We start from the raw sequence: 18,079 nt of genomic DNA on the forward strand, positions 1-18,079 counted from the left end.
AAACAGGACTCCACGCATCTCCTCCTTCTCCAGGAGAAACCCACCCCAGCAGCTTCGTGAGCATCCTGGAAGACTAACAACCACCCTGCACTCCCTGCACTAACCATCCATCAGTGCCTGCAGCAGCCTCGTAGAGCTGCTCTCATAGGAGGCAGGTCCATCATAAATCAAGACACCAATTACAATAATTTGTCCTTATGACTTTGGAATGAGGGTTCATGTTGGAAGGCTCCATTTGTTTTCTCTGCTCCTGGCATTTTAATGTTTCTGGTACATTTTTCCCACTCTGCAGCCACATGGGCCAGCCAGTGTTCCTGTTTTCAGCTACTGTTGGAGGCGCCTCCAAGAACCCCAAAGAGAATTTTGCATATACCGTCTAAAGTCAGACCATTCCAAATGTCCCCTCCATCCCATATGGTGAAACTTTGATCAATTCTTTTCACATTATACAGCAATAGACAGAAAATAAATATATTATATGTGTATTATACACACACACACACACACACACACACACACACACACACACACATTTTTTTTTTTTTTTGACACGGAGTTTTGCTCATGTTGCCCAAACTCAAGTGCAATGGCATGATCTCAGCTCACTTCAACCTCTGCCTCCCGGGTTAAAGCAAGTCTCCTGCCTAAGCCTCCTGAGTAGCTAGGATTACAGGCACATGCCACCATGCCTGGCTAATTTTTTGTATTTTTAGTAGAAATGGGGTTTCACCATATTAGGCTGGTGGTCTCGAACTGCTGACCCCAGGTGATCCACCCGCCTCAGTCTCCCAAAGTGCTGGCTGGGATTACAGGCATGAGTCACCGTGCCTGGCTCACACACATATAATTTTATTTATGTCAGTTTCACAGAGAGGATTGCAGAGTTTACCTTGCATGGCACAATCTCTCTCCATCCTCACTGTCTCTTCCAAACCTTTCTCTCTTATCCATAAGCCTCCAAGTCCTTCTGTGCCCACTCTGGCTCTCTTACTCTCTCTCCCTCTGTCTCTCCACTCACCCCTCTCCCCACGCAGCCCCTCACTCTAACTCCTCACTCCACTCCCTTTTGGATCCACTTCTAATGTAAAGCAATTTGGCTCTTCCCAATATGGATATCTTTACCCCTCACCTCTCCATTAGCATACAACCATCACCAGATTCCCCTTTCTGAAAGTAAAACTAAGAGATAATGAATTTTTTCTTTCACTTATTTTTTTCTAAGCACTTTCTAAGTTATGCACTTCAGTTGGTATAGGAGACAATAGTTACATACTAGTGGCTTCCACTTAACTGCACAGGTAGTCATTTGTATTGCCAGTCTTAGGTGGGCAGAATTTTGTTTCTCCTTGTCTCGACTTCTTCCAGTGGAGGTCCCCATTTGCCTCTGATTGTGGGGCAATTTCATATTAAGAATGGCTTTTCAGGTCAGGCATGGTAGTTCATGCCTGTAATTCCAGCACTTTGGGAGGTCAAGGTGGGTGGATCACCTGAGGTCAAGAGTTCAAGACCAGCCTGGCCAACATGGCAAAAACCTGTCTCTGCTAAAAATACAAAAATGAGTTGGGCATGATGGTGCACACCTGTAGTTCCAGCTACTTGGGAGGCTGGGCCAGGAGAATCACTTGAACCTGGGAGGCAGCAGTTGCAGTGAGCGAAGATGGTGCCATTACACTCCAGCCTGGACGACAAAGTGAGACTCTGTCTCGAAAAAAAAAAAAAAAAAAAAAAAAGAATGGCCTTCCTTCCAGATCAACCTAGACTAGATTCTAGATCCTGTGCATATGAGCCATGTAGCCCAGACTTCATCACTGTGGAGTTCTCACTGGCTAAAGGACCTCAGCCAGAGCCCAGCAGGTCCTCAGGGGCCCTCCCTCCTGACCACAGTGTACCTGCAGTTAAACAAGGCCATACCTCTGCTTTCTGCCTGCTCCTCTCAGTAAGAGGGACCGTGATGAGGGTGCCTATACTGATGTCAGATGGCTCCCAAAACCTTTCAGTTCAGATCTACACAACTGAAAACCTGAAGGAGACATGTAGACTCCTGAAAACAAGTCTGGAGTCAACATGGCACTGAAAGACCGTGGTAGCTGGGATTTACGACTCAGCTGAAACACACAAAAAATGAAATCCCTTTTTGTTGTTAAAGGAAACCCCAGGGCATGAAAAGCCCTTATTTTAAACTTTATTTACAATTTACCTATGCTTTGGGCAGTAGTTGGTCCAAAGTTCCCTGCCAATCCACTATTTGTTAAAGGATAGAACTAAAGGAAATATATGACGTGATAAAACCAGAAGGCAGCAACCTTAGCAGGCCCTTAGAGATTTATACAAATTGCTCTAATAAGTGAATCCATTAACTAAGTGAAATCAGGCATTAAGTGTAATGGAAATTTATAAGCTCTGCTTCTTGTTACTATTTCTTTTTACTGGCTGTCAGAGGAGGGGATTATCTGTGTTGTGTTGGGAAATTGAGAAGATCAAGCCCAGTGAACTCCAGGTCATCGTTGTACATGACGCCCAGCCCTTTGAGATTTGGGGCACTGATGAGATTTTAAGAAATTCAGATGATTTTTAAAATTCACCTGTGACACCCAGTATAGAGGAACAGCAAGGCTATTGGAACATCCATGTTAAGGCTAACATACTTTCTTAGCTGTGGCTCTGGAAGGAGACCTGAACTCTGACACTTGAACAGGATGTGGATAGTAAGCAACCGCTTTGGGTCTAGGAACCTGGCGAGTCATTCACTCCTTCTGAGATACTTCCTCTAGTAATTCTCATCCTGCCTCTCACACAGTTGTCTGAAGGATTAAATGGGTACAATATTCATATAGCACTTGAAAAATGGGACCTGGTCTATAGGAGGTAATAGTAACTGGTTATGTTGAACTAGTTGGAGCCTGGTGGATCTAAGTCAGCTGTGATTAAATGCTTAATTTAAAATAATTTTTCAATTGCTTTGAAAATAGAAGTTTTTCATTCCTGTATTTGATGGAAATGAGCTAAGCTCCTCCCCCTGTGGCTTAAGCCATAAACAGGGCAGACAAGATGAAGGAGGCAGAGGTAAGCCATGGTTATGTAAGAAAAGATCTTGGTCTGCATTTCAGACTCAGTTCTGAGCTTATCAACAGTTAATACAGTGACAGTTATTATGTAGTTATTGTAGTTATTTGTGAAGCCCCTTACCTCCAGGAGACATCTGTGCTCAGCTTGGCCCTGACAACTAAGCTGGAAGGAAAGACTGTGGTGTGTTAGGAATCAAAGGAAGGCGAACAGTGACATTTATTTTTTAGTTTTGTTTTTGATCCCTGCCACTGTGTAGGCAATGTAGAATACCCATGAAGGAGGACGTTTTGCAGAGTGTATAAAGCCGGTGAAGGTAGATGCGTAGACAGACACCTGCTAAGGTGATAACTGGATGTATCCTCAAACCCAGCATGTACAAAGCAGGCCTCAGCTTTGGTCCCAAATAGGCTCTAAGTCCTTGCTCCCTGTCGCTATGAGTGGCATCACCCAAAAGTCTTAACTCTTCCTTAGAGATATTAACTTTAAATATTGTTAAGTCAAATACACATGTTAAATGTTAAAGGTAACTACTAAAAGAAATATAATGTATTTAGTCCAACCAGCGACTGGTAGGGGTAAGAGGGATAAGGCGGAATAAGTAAAACTATGCTTATCTTGACCTTGACCAGCCTGATCAACATGGAGAACCCCCATCTCTACTAAAAATACAAAAAATTAGCTGGGTGTGGTGGCGCATGCCTGTAATCCCCGCTACTCGGGAGGCAGAGGTTGTGGTGAGCCAAGATCGTGCCATTCCACTCAGTGTAGGCAACAAGAGTGAAACTCCATCTCAAACCAACTAACCAAACAAACCTGTGCTTATCCAAAATAATATAGAAAAAGTAAAAAAGAAAATAAAGTTAAAAAGTTGCTCAAAATTAGGTGGCCAAAATAAATACAAATATGTTTATAATCACAATAAATGTAAATGTGCTAAATTTACTAGCTACTGGTTAAAAAAATCCATCTGCACTCTGATTACAAGAGACACATTTAAAACATAATGACATAGGAAGGTTAAAAGTAAAAGAATGAAAAATAGATGCCTGAAAAATGTTAACAAAAAATTAAAAATTTGTGTGGCTATATTAATATCAGATAAAATAGATCTAAGAATGACTAAAGATAAAAAGGATTGCCACATAATAAGCAGATTAATTCAACAGAAAGATAAACAAATTTCAAACATGTATATACCTAATGGCATTGCCTCAAAATACATAAAACAAAAATTGACAAATATGTAAAGAGAAGATGACAAATCCACAGTGGTGGTGGGAGGTTTTATAATACATTTCTGTCATAAATGATAGAGCAGATACCAAATATTAATAAGTATGTAGAAGATTGAAATACACAACTTGTAAACTTGATTGATGAGTGTATAAAAGAACCTTGCACCCAACAATGAAGTGAACATCATTCTTATCAAGGACACAGGGAACATTTACAAAAATTGACTATGTACCAGGTCATAAGGCAAGACAACTCAAATAGAAGAATTTGTTTCATTCAGACTGTTCTTTGGGCAGAATAGAAATCACTCCCACCCATTCAGTTGCTGACAATGCCCTTTCGGTTTCACCTGTTTAGTGCCTCCTAGGGCCATCCTCTTCTCCAGCCTCACTGCTGTTGCCTTAGCGCAGACCCAGCACCTGTCTCACCTGGGCTGCTGCAGCAGGTCTCGCCTTTCCAGCACTGCCTTCTTTCCATCCACTGTCAATCCTGCTGCTAGTGACCATTGTAACCCATCACTCCCCTGCTGGAGATCTCTGACTGGGTCAGTGATTTCCTGCTGTCTTTCAAGATAAAATCCAGACTCCTGCCATGACCTGTGAGGCTCTCATCATTTGGCCCCTTCTTAACCTTGTGACTTTTTCTTTTATTGGCATCTTTTTAGAGTCCCCCTATAACCTCATACTCAACCAGGCTTTAGCCAAACATTCTCCTTCTGCCAACAGCATTCTCTCTCTCTTTCTCTCTCCTTTCCTACACTCTTTCACCACGATCTGGCTAAGTCACACTCACCCCACTCACCCTTCAAAAATTTAGCTGGATAGTTTCTTCTCGAGCAAGCCTAATTTGGACACGTCACCCAACCCCAAGCTCCCTACTCTTTCTTTGTACCACATATACCAGTTTGGATGCTTTGATTCCGCTGTGCTCTCGTGACAGAATTTCCTTTACTTCCCTGTAGCAATGCATTGGTGTAATTCCCATCTATATCCCCATGCCCTGCAGGATTCTGGGAGGTTCAGCCCTTACTCCCCCTCTGCCTCATTTCCTACCATGTCTCCCTCAAAACTTCCATTTCCTGATTCCCTCCTACCCTAGGACCTTTGCCCATGCTGTTCCCTCTGGAGTGGTGTTCCTCTCTTTCTCTCTACCCTAACCCCCTGGTTAACTCCTAGTTTTTCTTCAAACCTTAGTTCAACTCTCAATTCCTCATGAAAGCCTTTCCTGTCTTCCCTGAACTGAGTCAGATTCCTCCAGTTCTCATAGGACAATTTAACATTTCTTCATAGCTCTTACTACCAGTGTTGAATTACACATTCACTTTTGTGATTATTCAATTAATGTCTGTTTTCATGACTGGACCGTCAGCTCCATGAGAGTACAAACCAATCAGCCTTGCTCACAGTGGTATCCCAGTGCCTGGCAAAATGCCTGGCATATAATGGGCATTTGATAAACATTTGTTGAATGAGCAAACGCATGTAATTTAACTACTTGACTGACTCCTTCATTAGCCTCTGAGGCCCTGCGACATAAACTGTGCCTTTTCTTTCCATATTTAGCATTGAGCAAATACCTACGCATAATTGGTGTCCTGTGAATTCTTGTTGATTGAAGGGCCAGTCCTTTCTCAGCAGCCTCTCCTGGAACATCTTATCAGATGACCTAATTAGCAGGTCATGTCCTACAGGTATTGACAAAGAAGCTAAGCCAAGAGCCTAAATGTATTTTAATTGGGTTTTAATTAGGCCAGAATACCCTGCCTTTGGTTAAAGACAGGCTCAAACCCTGTTCCCATCTTGTAATAATACTTCCTTGTTTCTTTAAAGGAAATACTGTGGAAATTAAGGATCTCAGAAAGGAAGTGATCAGCTCCTTTAGTCTCAAGCCTGACCTTATCTAACCAAGAAAAATATTTGTAGGGCCTGGAAGAAAATCCAGGTTTTGTTATTTCTGCCAAGGCGTGTTAGGCTGGCAGGGACCCACCTTACACTCCCTGGTGAAGGAAAGTTTGCCTGAAGAAAGGGAGACAGTGTTCTTTGCTTTCTACTTCTCCTACTCCACCCTCCGTGATCTGTACTGGGTCTGAGGTGGGAGTGTAGCCATGGATGACTAGCCTGGGCTAGCATCTCAGCATGCTGCCCACAAACCAGTTCTGTTCCATGAGCTGAAATCTCATCTTCCGTGATTGACAGTAAACTGTGGACTTGACTATGAGATGAACTTGACAGTGGTGTGCAGGAGACAGCTCCTACAAGTTCAAAAACCAATTATTAAATATTCAAGAATTTTACTATTATTAAACCATTAGTAGCTTGAAATCAACGCTGGTGAGAGTATTTATATTATAGAAATTGGCAAATGCCAGGGCTTTTAAAATTCTTATTTTTTCCCCCTCTGATATCTGGTTTACCCAGCATACTACTAAACTTGGGTTTGAATCCTGGTTGACACTCACTAGCAAATGACTCATTCTCAGTGCCCCAGTTTCCCCATCTGCAACATGAGGCTACATAATAGTAGCTACTGCACAGAGTTACTGTAATCTCAGCACTTGAGAACCTGTAAGCATTTGATAGATGTTAGCTTATTACCAGCTGTATACCCTTTTCATCAGTTTTGTGAATCATCTGCTATTGATTTAGGATTGAACAAACTTGATTTTTCATATTTAAAAATACTTTATGTCATTTAATTTTTTTTTTTTTGAGATAGGGTCTTGAGGTCCAGGCTGGAGTGCAGAGTGTGGTGGTACACTCATGCTCACTGTAGGCTCAAATTTCTGGACTCAAGCTATCCTCCCACCTCAGCCTCCCAAGTAGCTGGGACTATAGGCATAGGTCACCATGCCTGGCTAGCTTTTTTTTTTTTTTAGACGGAGTTTCACTTTTGTTTCCCAGGCTGGAGTGCAGTGGTACAATCTCAGCTCACTGCAATCTCCACCTCCTGAGTTCAGGTAATTCTCCTGCCTCGGCCTCCTAAGTAGCTGGGACTACAGGCACCCACCACCACGCTGGACTAATTTTTTTGGAATTTTATTAGAGATAGGGTTTCACCTCGTTGGCCAGGCTGGTCTTGAACTCCAGACCTCAGATGATTTGCCTGCCTCAGCCCCCCAAAATGCTGGAATTACAGGTGTGAGCCACTATGCCCGGCTGCCTGGCTAACTTTTAAAATTTTTTGGTAGAGATGGGGGTCTCACTATGTTACCCAGGCTGGTCTTGAACTTCTGGGCTCAAACAATCCTCCTACCTTGGCTTCACACAGTGCTGGGATGACAGGCATGAGCCATCATGCCTGGGCCATTTAGAAATATTTTAGCAACATTCAAAAAATACCATGTTCTAAGTGATAGGTTAGAACATTCCATTGTCTTATGTGCAATGATTCACTCCTCATTTGCTTTGGTGCTCAACATGATATGCTAGTGATGAGTTTTCAGTATACTTCATCTGTTCAGGATGACAGAGAACAGACAGGCTTAATAGTCTTTCTCTTCTGTTCTTTAATTTAGGATACTTTTAATTCTAAAGACTCCCCACGTCACTGAGAATAAACTGTCTCCTGGTTTCCAGAATCAAATATTATTTGAGGGAGATCAAGATGTCACACACTCTAGATGTCAGCAACTTCTACCCAGTGCCTGCCATGGGCAGAATGCTGCAGATGTCCTGGAAATTCAAAAAAGAAAAGAAAGACCTGAGATCGTTTTTTTTTGTTGTTTTTTTTTTTTGAGACCAAGTTTCACTCTTGTTGCTCAGGCTGGAGTGCAATGGTGTGGTAGTGGATCACTGCAACCCGCACCTCCCGGGTTCAAGCGATCCTCCTGCCTCAGCCTCCTGAGTGGGTGGGATTACAGGCATGGCCACCACACCCAGTGAATTTTGTATTTTTAGTACAGACAGGGTTTCTTCATGTTGGTCAGGCTGGTCTCAAACTTTTGACATCAGGTGATCTGCCCGCCTCGGCATCCCAAAGTGCTGGAATTATAGGTGTGAGCCACCGTGCCCAGCCAGACCTGAGATCCATAATCCACAATTTTGAAATTCAAAAAGCTCTGAAAGCTATAAGTTCTTTCTATGTATTAATCTATTAGATTGTGGCAAAACCTGGCCCAAACTGTTCTGAGACTTAAAGTCTATTTATTCTGCTTTGTGTTAACAATACTTATATAATTTGATGCAGTTGCTAATGTGTTTGATTCTAGGGTACTGTCCCAGACTTCACTGGAGTTGTTCCATAATATACAATGTATGAACCACACTGCCTTTCTAGAATTACCCAAATTCTGGATTCTGAAACATATCTAGCCCAAAGCTTTTCCAATAAGGCATTATGGGTTGGTAGGAGAAATCAGTTACTGCCTTTAAGGAGTTTACAATCTAGCCATACCAGACTCATCAAGCCATGTTCCAGGTGAGAGGGACATAGATGCTTGGACCTAGTGTAATTGGCAGAAACTAGGGGCTGTTATCTGCTGCAGCTGTGTCACCAAACAGCTCAATCCCAGCCCCAGCTTGCATACTTCTTAACGAAGAGAAGTACAAGCATGCACACACACACACACACACACACACGCACACACACATACACACACATATACACATGCACACACATGCACATACATACACACATACACGTGTGCACACACATCCCCACGGTGTCCTCCCATATCCTTTATTTCTTTATTTAATTCTGATCTTTTTTCTCTGCAGTCTGGCTTATTCACCCACAAAACACTCCCCCTCATAGAGCATCATTCAGTTGGAGGTTAGGAATTCTTTTAAGTGCTTAGAGAAAACAGCATCCACTTCAAAAGAAAAAAACAGAGTGCTCCCTGGTGCAATAGCATGTTCTGCCGGCCCCCATCCTGTCTGAACTTTAATGGTACACCATGGTCCAAACTGTCCTGCCGGCCCTGGGCCATCCTGAAGAACTGCACACATCTTAAATGGAAATATCCTTCCTGCAGACGGACACATTAAAGTCCCAGGGCTTTGTGCCAAATGCAAAGTGATTCTGCAGGGGCTCTGGCAGCCCTCCGCTGCCTCCTTTAGCCCTCTCTTACTGATGTGTCTCCAAAAATCTTTTGAATCTGTTGTGCAAGTTACAATTTCCAGAACCAGCCCAGCAACGACATTCCTTTCTCGAAATCAGCAAGCCTTCCAGCTTATAGGAAGATGGTTTGTTTGCTGCGTCTTTTTTTTCTTTCCTTTTGACCTAGACAAGTCAGCTTCTCCAGACGCAGTCTTTTGAAGGATGTGTTTGTTTTCTCTTTAGAAATGCTGAGGACCTGCCCTACCGTTTGTTACTCAATAGCCGACTCTGGACATACCTGTAAATAATAAAATAGGTCTACAAATAATACAGTGACCCTTTTTGAACATTTACGGTATGCCAGATATGGTTCTAAGCACATTACATTAATTAATCCTCAAAACAATTCTGTTAGGAAAGTATTGCATTTTTTGTTTTGGCTAGGAGGGAAATGAATAGAGTAATATTCTCTATGTAATCACCTCCCCTAGCCTGTTTTAATGCCCCAAAGTTCCAAAGTTTAGTGAACAGAAAAGGGAAGCTGCCCTCGACTGAACTCAAGGCATTGCTTGAGTTTCCCCATTTGGCAGCTAAGGGCAGTGAGGCTCAGAAAGTTTAAGTCATTTTTTTAAGGTCATATCAGTAAATATTAGGAATAGTGACAAAACCACAATTACTTTTGCACCAAGCTAAAACATGTTGGAACTGAGATCTGAAGGTAGAGTTTGCTGACTCCAGAGTCTACTCTCTTCATTGCCGAATAAATGTGGATAAGAGAATAAAATGCCCCTTGAACCGAGTGACCCTTGAGCTTCTCTATTCTTTTTTCTCTCTCAGCCCCGGTAACGTGTATAGCCCATTCATTCATGCTCTAAAGGAGATATCTGTTTTGATCGAATGCAGCTGTGCAAGTTCCTCCCCTTTGGTCTGTCCTCTTCACCGGGATACTTTCCTGACTGTCACCCTGTAGCCTGTGAGACCATCTTGGCCCTTGTCAGGGCGGTCCTTTGTCATTGCAGATGAAGGGCAGGGGAGAGGCCAGAGATTACTTCAGACTGGATGGGAAATGTCATGAAAATGGAAATTCTCACAACCTGAGAGTCATAGACCTGGATTTGGGTTTTTGCTGTGTTGTTAAGTTCTTGCAAACCAGGCAAGTCATGTAACCTTTCTGTCTTCCCTGTAAAATGAAGCTGTTAAGAGTGCTGATCCCATTACAGTGCCATGAGAAAGGAACAGGACAAGGCCTGGGAGGGACCTTGCCTATGGCGAGTGCTAGGAAAGCCAGCTATCGTTATCCTTGTTAATATGAACTGTGTTTAGCGGGTTGATATCTGAACTTTGACAGCAGTTGGGGTTTCACTGAGAATTTGGTATGAATAAACAAGCTTCTCTGGATAGGTATGGTGTAGACACCATCCCTGTATCAGGTACTTCATAATCATTTTGTATTTGCTGTTCCTGCATCATATGGGCTAGATGAACACCTCCCCTTTTTCCCCAGCCAAGAGAAGTGTGATGCAGAGAGGCTGGACAGCTTACCAAAGCAAATCTGAGGCTTGGTCAAAAATAAAACCCTCAGTCCCAAAACATCAGTTTATAATGTCATCCCCATTTCCAAGGGTCTCAGGCTCCTTCAAAACATTAAAAAATAAAAAGGACGAAACTCACATTTGTGCCAGACAGACGATATCCAGGCATCTCTGGAAGAACAGTTAGCAATCCCAGCATGCGGCTTTGTGTATTAAGGTGCTTGGATACGAAGAAGGAATGTAAACCCCGTGGAGCTCGTTTCATATGTCAGAGTCTATTCTGGATCTTGAAAGGGGGCCATGGAGGCCCCAGCATGCCCCAAGCACCACGCAGGAAGCAGGCAGGGGAGCAGGACCCAGGATTTGCAAACGGATCCAGCTGGTGTCATAGTCAAAGGGCAGGAAGAAAACAGTCACTTGCCCCGGTGCCAACCTTCCAGGGCCGAGTGTTTGCAGAGCCTACACTAGGACAAAGTAAAACTTGTTTCTTTTTGCATTCTTTCTTTTTAAGGACGTGCTCTATTTTTAGAGGTTCCATATACTTGCCAGCTCCCTTTGATCCCACACAAACAGTCCAAGAGGAACCATTCTCCCATTTGCACCGTTTGCCCTGTTTCAGCACCACCGATGGCTCTCATGGTTCTGTGACCACATCACTGGTATTCTACACCTGGCTCCACTCACAGCCCAGCTGTTGGCAGGAAAAGGAATCCTCCTTTATGGAAAGGAGATGGAGCAAGAGAACATCACCAAAGGCCCCAGGACATGACTGGTATCTATTAAGGGAGGAAAGGGCTTGGAGGTGAGTTGAAATCTTGAATCTAAGAAGCTATACTAAGAGATAAGTCTGCCTTGGTGTCTAGCACCTTCAGGAAGGTGCACTTTGCAGTCAAGATGCCATTTATCAGAAAAATCATGAGGTTAGAGGTAGTTGCCGATAACTATGACCGTAGTTTGACTCATCCCTCAAACGTGGCCTCTCATGGGAGTTTTCTTTAACTTTGGCAGGTAGCTCAAAGCATGGTTTGCGTTTATCCCTTCAACTCCTCAAGGTTTCTCTCCTCATTTCTTTTTTTCTAGCTGACCTTTCAGAGCCATTTATATCCTTCATGTCCACTGCCCCCTGTCATGTTTAGAGATTAAAGACTCGCTTCGTTGGGTGGGGTTGTGTGAAAAATGGAGAATTTTAAAGTTATTGGCCTTTGAAAGCAGATTAGGCAACAAGACGTAAGGAGGAACGTCAGAGCGACTTCTCCCTGCTTCTCAGAGCTGCCATCTTTCCGCACATAATTCCTCTTCACGTTCAAGATCCTGCATTCCTTGGCTCCTCCTTGGCATTGTCAGGTTCAATGGGCTCTTATGAAATTTGATAAATCTAGACATTTAGATAGGCCTCTGGGGTGGGGCAGACAGAAGCCAGAACATTTCCTAGTGTTTCATGATACTGTACTCTTGAACCCTCAGTGGTGAGAATAACTTTCATATGGATCTGTTCAAAACTTCTGTTATTAGATTGTAAAATTTTATACTATGTAGGAAGTTTGATAGATTTCATTTGCAAAAATTATTTTTCTGTATGTAACAGGGTCTTGCTCTGTTGCCCAGGCTTGAGTGCAGTGGCACGAACACAGCTCACTGTAGCCTCAAACTCCTGGGCCTAAGTGATCCTCTTGCCCAGCCTCCTAAGTAGCTGGGACTACAGGCACATACCACCACGACCAGCTAATTAAAAAAAAAAGAATTTTTTTTTTCAGTAGAGACAAGGTCTTGCTGTGTTGCCCAGGCTGGTTTTGAACTCCTGGCCTTAAGCGATCCTTCCACCTTGGCCTCCTAAAGTTCCGGGATTATATGCATAAGCCACCGTGCTGTACTGCAAAAATGTTCATTAACACATAGCATTTCTAGGCAGACTATTTTCCTCCGAGTCCAATTACGTTAGGCCCAGCCTATCTAAGGAAGCCCTCCTGACTTCCTTGTTCTCTGTCTCAGACCGAAATGTGTTTCTTTCATGGCATTTATGATAATTTAGAATTGTATTTACTTTTTTGTTTGTTATTATCTGTCTCACTCCGCACAAGCGTACATGCACACTAATGTAAGCCTCATGGGGGCCCATTTCAAGTTTGTTTTGCTCACATTATCACTGTTATTCATCCTGTCTTTATTAATATTATTTAATATTTTGTTCATCATGAATATTTTGCATTAAATTGGATTTTTGAAAAATACCGCATTAGGCTGGGCTCGGTGGCTCACGCCTGTGACCCTAGCACTTTGGGAGGCCAAAGCGGGCAGATCATGAGGTCAAGAGATCGAGACCATCCTTGCCAACATGGTGAAACCCCCTCTCTACTAAAAATACAAAAATTAGCTGGACGTGATGGTGCACACCTGTAGTCCCAGCTACTCGGGAGGCTGAGGCAGGAGAATTGCTTGAACTTGGGAGGTGGGGATTGCAGTGAGTTGAGATCGTACCACTGCACTCTAGCCTGGTGCCTGATGACAGAACAAGACTCTGCCTCAAAAAAAAAAAAAAAAAAAGAAAAATACTGCATTACAATACGATTTATCTTGAGTGCTGAGTATATTTTTACCCAAAGCAAGTGCCTCTCACCCCTCATCCTGGTCCCTGCTGTGTTATCTGGCTGACGTTTTTGAGGTCTGCTAATCAAGCCTTGGACTACAGTGAAGGGTCATTACATTTACATACTTATTACCAAGCCCACTGCCCACAGTGGGTCCCATCCACCAGCAGCTCCTGTGTTACCTTCTGAAATAGCCACCTGTTTTGTTCTTGGCCCCTTCCCATCACTTTTTTTTTCTATCGCCAGGCTGGAGTGCAGTGGTACAATGGAGGCTTACTGCAACCTCTGCCTCCCAGTTTCAAGCAATTTTCCTGCCTCAGCCTCCCGAGTAGCTGGGACTACAGGTGTGCGCCACCATGCCCAGCTACTTTTTGTATTTTTGTAGAGACAGGGTTTCACCATGTTGTCCAGGATGGTCTCGATCTCTTGACCTGTGATCTGCCCACCTGAGCCTCCCAAAGTGCCGGGATTACTGACGAGAGTCACAACGCCCAGCCCCAACACTTTTATACACAGAGCCAGAGAGATATTATAAAGCCTATATCAGATTGGCTACTCCCTAGCTTAAAATCTTTCATGATTTTCCATTTCCATAAAGTAAAATTCAAAACCTTACCATGGCCTATGAGACCCTGTATGGTCTGGCCTCACCTACTGCTCCCCTCTCCCTTGCCCTTCTATTCCAGCCATTGCACATACCCTGGGGTCCTTGAGCCCACTATGGTCTCCTCCACATGGCTGCCTTCCTACAAATTGGTCCCTCTGCAGCAATGCTCTTCCCTAACAGTTTTCCATGGGCTGCTTCCCATCAGAGGGCAGCTAAAGTGCCACCTCCTAAGAGGTCTTCCCTGGCTCCCCCAACTAAGGTAGTTCCTTCTCTACCCTCATGATTCTCTTTTGCAGACACCTGTTCTTTTCCTTCCAACATTCACCATCATCTGTAATTAATTATATATCCATCCATGCGTTTCTTTGTTTGACATCTTTTCCCCACACTGGACTGTAAGCTGCTGGGGGGCAGAAGCTGTGTTTATTCAACACCTTCTGCCCAGCCATCAAGTGATGGCTGGCGTAGAGAAGTTGCTCAAATATTTATTGAGTAAATGAGGGAGGGAGGGAACAAGTGAACAGATACGTCTGCAGCTTGTAGAATCTTGACCTAAAGACTCTGCTACACACTAAGGGACTCATGTCCCATTCTCCTCTTTGTTGTAGTGATCTTTGCTCTTCCAAAGCAAGTGTTTTTCCCCTAGATTATTTTTGTAGAAAAAAGTGAAGCAAATATAGAGATAATTATTGATTCTCACTCATCAAGTCCCTGTTCCCTATCACCAACATCCTCCTGAGAGCCTGCTGCAGAATTCCTGGGAACCACAGGAAATACGTCCACTAACCACTTGAAAAACACTTATAAAAATAGACCGGACTTGACCTTCTTCCTGTGGAAGGGCCTCTTTCCTCAGAGCAAACATTGCAAAGAAATTTTATCTGCTCTTAGGAACCTATCTCTTCAATCAGTCTCCCAGCAGGATTTATCTGGACATTCTCAGGATCCTGTTCTGAAATTATTTCCCCACGGGCTGGGTCATCACCTGAGCAGACTGCTCATTTATTATTTCCATGCTATTGTTTTTATATTAAAGTGATAAGATAGAAATCAAGACCTGGGGGAACTATTGGGATATTTCAGTGCACAGATATTCCAGTAGGGGCAGCTTTATCTTCACTAAGGGTTACACCCATTGCCTCAGATTTCAATACACGTGCGCTGCCTTACTTGCTTTGATCATTATCCTCTTAACTCATTCTTTATCTTTAAATTGTATTTAAATTACTGACAAGCAGTTCTTTGCTTTTATTTATGTATTTATTTATTTTTTTGAGATGGAGTCTGGCTCTGTCGCCCAGGCTGGAGTACAGTGGTGCAATCTCAGCTCAGTGCAACCTTCACCACCTGGGTTCAAGCAGTTCTTCTGCCCCAGCCTCCCTATTAGCTGGGACTAAAGGCATATGCCACCATGCCTGGCTAATTTTTTTTGTATTTTTGGTAGAGATGAGTTTTTGCCATGTTGGCTGGTCTTGAACTTCCAACCTCAGGCGATCCTCCCACCTTGCCTCCCAAAGTACTGGGATTACAAGCGTGAGCCACCGTGCCTGGTCTAATTTTCTTATTTAAAGCAAGCTTTATCTTTCTAGTGTAATCGCAAAAAATTCCTATAAATAGAAGGCAGTCACAAAGAAAAATACAGTGAAGCGCAGCAATGACATTGACTTCTGCTTAGATGCTGCCCCCTGTCTGCTTTCTTTTGGTTATAAAGAGAGAAGAGCAGTTCTTCTACGGAAGTTGAAAACAATTGTCCCAAGCCAAGGTTTTCTCCTTGAATAAACAAAATGACTTGAGGAGACTTAAACATGGGTGTTTCCTTTCCCTCTGAGGTGTTATTGAAAGATACGTCTCAGTACCACTCAGAGTGTCTCTTATATCAACAAGAGCACATGTCCCATACTTTTGGGAAACAAAGAGTTAATATTTAAGGTCGGTTGCTTCGCTGTTGTGTCAATTCAGCAAAGCGGGGGACCTCAGTCCACTTACAAACCGTTAACTATAAGGGAGTGATATAAAAAGAGAATACAGATAAACAACAAGAAAAAGTTTTAAAAGATTGTCCACGATCCTATCTACCAGAGATACCTTCTGCTAACTTTTTCTGTTCATAGAGATGTAAGCATCTTACAAAGTGGAATCATATATAGACAGAGAACTGTTTTATAACCTATTCTTTATGATCTGACTTTACTCAATACATCAGGAATTTACCCCTCATTAATAAACGTAAATCTACACCTTCATTTGTAATGGCTGCATAGGAGTCCACGATAGGATACAAGGAGCTAGCCTCTCTGAGTCTGGTTCCTCATCTAAATAGTACTTACTCATAGAGTTGCAAAGATAAAAATTGATAGTAGCATATAGAGGGAATAGTGCAGTACCCAGCATGTGACAAGCTCACCACAAATAGTATTATTAATGTCTTTCATTAGTTACTAAGGTAGGGTTAGTGTATTGAACTAAGGGTTAGTGTGTGTCAACTAACCCTTTATTGATGGACATTTACATTGTTTACTTTTTTTACATTTTTTCACTATATAAGCAAAACTGCTGTAGTCATCTTTGCCACCATCCCATTACTTCCTTGGAAAGAATTTATGGAAATGGAATTACTGGGCGAAAGCACATGCACTTTATTAAGGTTTTTACTCAGACATTTCCGAACTTGTGTACCTGTTATAGGCTTGAGTTCCATTTATACTTCTTGACGTATCTCTCCTTACTTTCTGATTTATATGTCTGTTCTTAAAGGTAGAAGAGAAATTAATGTGAAAGTTTTAGGTCTGCTGACTTTGGTGTCAGAGTCCCCTCATAAAAGTGGAGGCTTGGTCTCTTTGTTTAAACTTGCTCTGAAGATGCACAGCAGCACTCATGGAATTTCCCTGCACCCATTTCTGTGCGTGTGCCCCTGCCTGAGGGATGCTCTTCCAGCCCCGTGGGCCTGTGACTGTTGCCGGAGTCCAGCGTGCCCCAGGTTCACGGGGAGCAGAACGCCCACCGCAGCACTGGCCAAAAGCAGCCTTGGACTTGCCTTTTGCCTTTGACGCTTCAGGGGCCACTTTACTGCTTTGCTACGCCACCATCAGAAGTCTCTCAGCTCCGACCTCTGTTCAAAGCTCATTCCCAGACTTCTGACCTCACCTCCACTCCTAGTGTCTGTTCAAAGCTCAGCTCCTCCGTGAATCTCTAGGCACTGATGACTCTGTTGAATCAAGACTTCCCTCTAGAGAAATCTCCTCTAAGTGTTTTATGTGTGTCCATTTTATCCACTGTAATCACATCTCCCACTTATTAAATGCAGGGCTCTTGCGCCTGGCACAGAGCATAGTGTATTGAAGGCAGTCAGTAATACTTGCTGAAATAAGAATCCAGTCTCCCAGATTGAAGTGAGGCTTGACACAGCCAAGTTAAAAATGGCAGACAATTGTTAATTCTTGTTTACTTAACATTCCAAATGGTATCCTTGAATTTAAAATAAGAGACAGCCTAGATTCTGAGTAAGAACCATGGCTGGAATTCAGACCCCTTGCCACTGAGCAGATGGGTGACTACAGGCCAGTTGCTAGCCTCTCTGAGTCTGGTTCCTCATCTGAATAGTACTTACTCATAGAGTTGCAAAGATCAAATTTGATAGTAACATGTAGAGGGAATAGTGCAGTACCCAGCATGTGACAAGCTCACCATAAATAGTATTACGAATGCCTTTCTTCCTTTGGGAGTTCACAAAATAATGAAGTCTCCCTCCCCAGCTTGGACTGCAGAGCTTCTGGCTCCTATACTTTCATGGGTAATGGGACTGCTTGACTTTCTGTAAAAATGTGCTGACTCCACCCTTCCATGGAGGAGGGGAAATAGTTGTTTTGGTTATTGCTGGGTTTTTGTTTTTGTTTTTCATGACTGCTTGTAGCAAAGAGTAACAAATAGAGTAATTAACCAGAACAGGATAAGACTCACTAGATGTCCCCAGGTTGATTGCTCCTTGTTGCAGAAAGCTGTGTAATTTGCAGTTCTTT

At 43.1% G+C, this 18,079-nt stretch overlaps 1 protein-coding gene, 1 long non-coding RNA gene and 1 other non-coding gene across 7 annotated transcripts in view; 1 reads left to right on the plus strand and 2 right to left on the minus strand.

Annotated features, from left to right (window-relative positions):
* LOC116525813 overlaps window positions 1–18,079 on the plus strand; it is a 373,035-nt gene that overhangs the window by 225,108 nt on the left and 129,848 nt on the right. The gene's annotated exons all lie outside the window — the stretch shown is intronic.
* The window catches only part of FGF1 (fibroblast growth factor 1), a 110,255-nt gene that overhangs the window by 25,397 nt on the left and 66,779 nt on the right, over window positions 1–18,079 (minus strand). The window contains exon 1 of one of the 5 annotated variants that reach the window (XM_032241754.1): window positions 11,011–11,732. The exons of the other annotated variants lie outside the window; for them this stretch is intronic. The gene's annotated coding sequence lies outside the window, so the exon portion shown is untranslated. Of the gene's footprint in view, window positions 1–11,010; window positions 11,733–18,079 lie in introns of those variants that run through there. 5 annotated transcript variants of the gene reach the window in all.
* On the minus strand, window positions 9,771–9,907 carry LOC116554383. The gene has a single exon (XR_004270196.1). It is a non-coding gene; the product is annotated as a small nucleolar RNA SNORA36 family (small nucleolar RNA).

This window comes from Sapajus apella, unplaced genomic scaffold, assembly GCF_009761245.1.
Source record: "Sapajus apella isolate SASKATOON/1434 unplaced genomic scaffold, GSC_monkey_1.0 scaffold1, whole genome shotgun sequence".
NCBI classification, from domain to species: domain Eukaryota; kingdom Metazoa; phylum Chordata; class Mammalia; order Primates; family Cebidae; genus Sapajus; species Sapajus apella.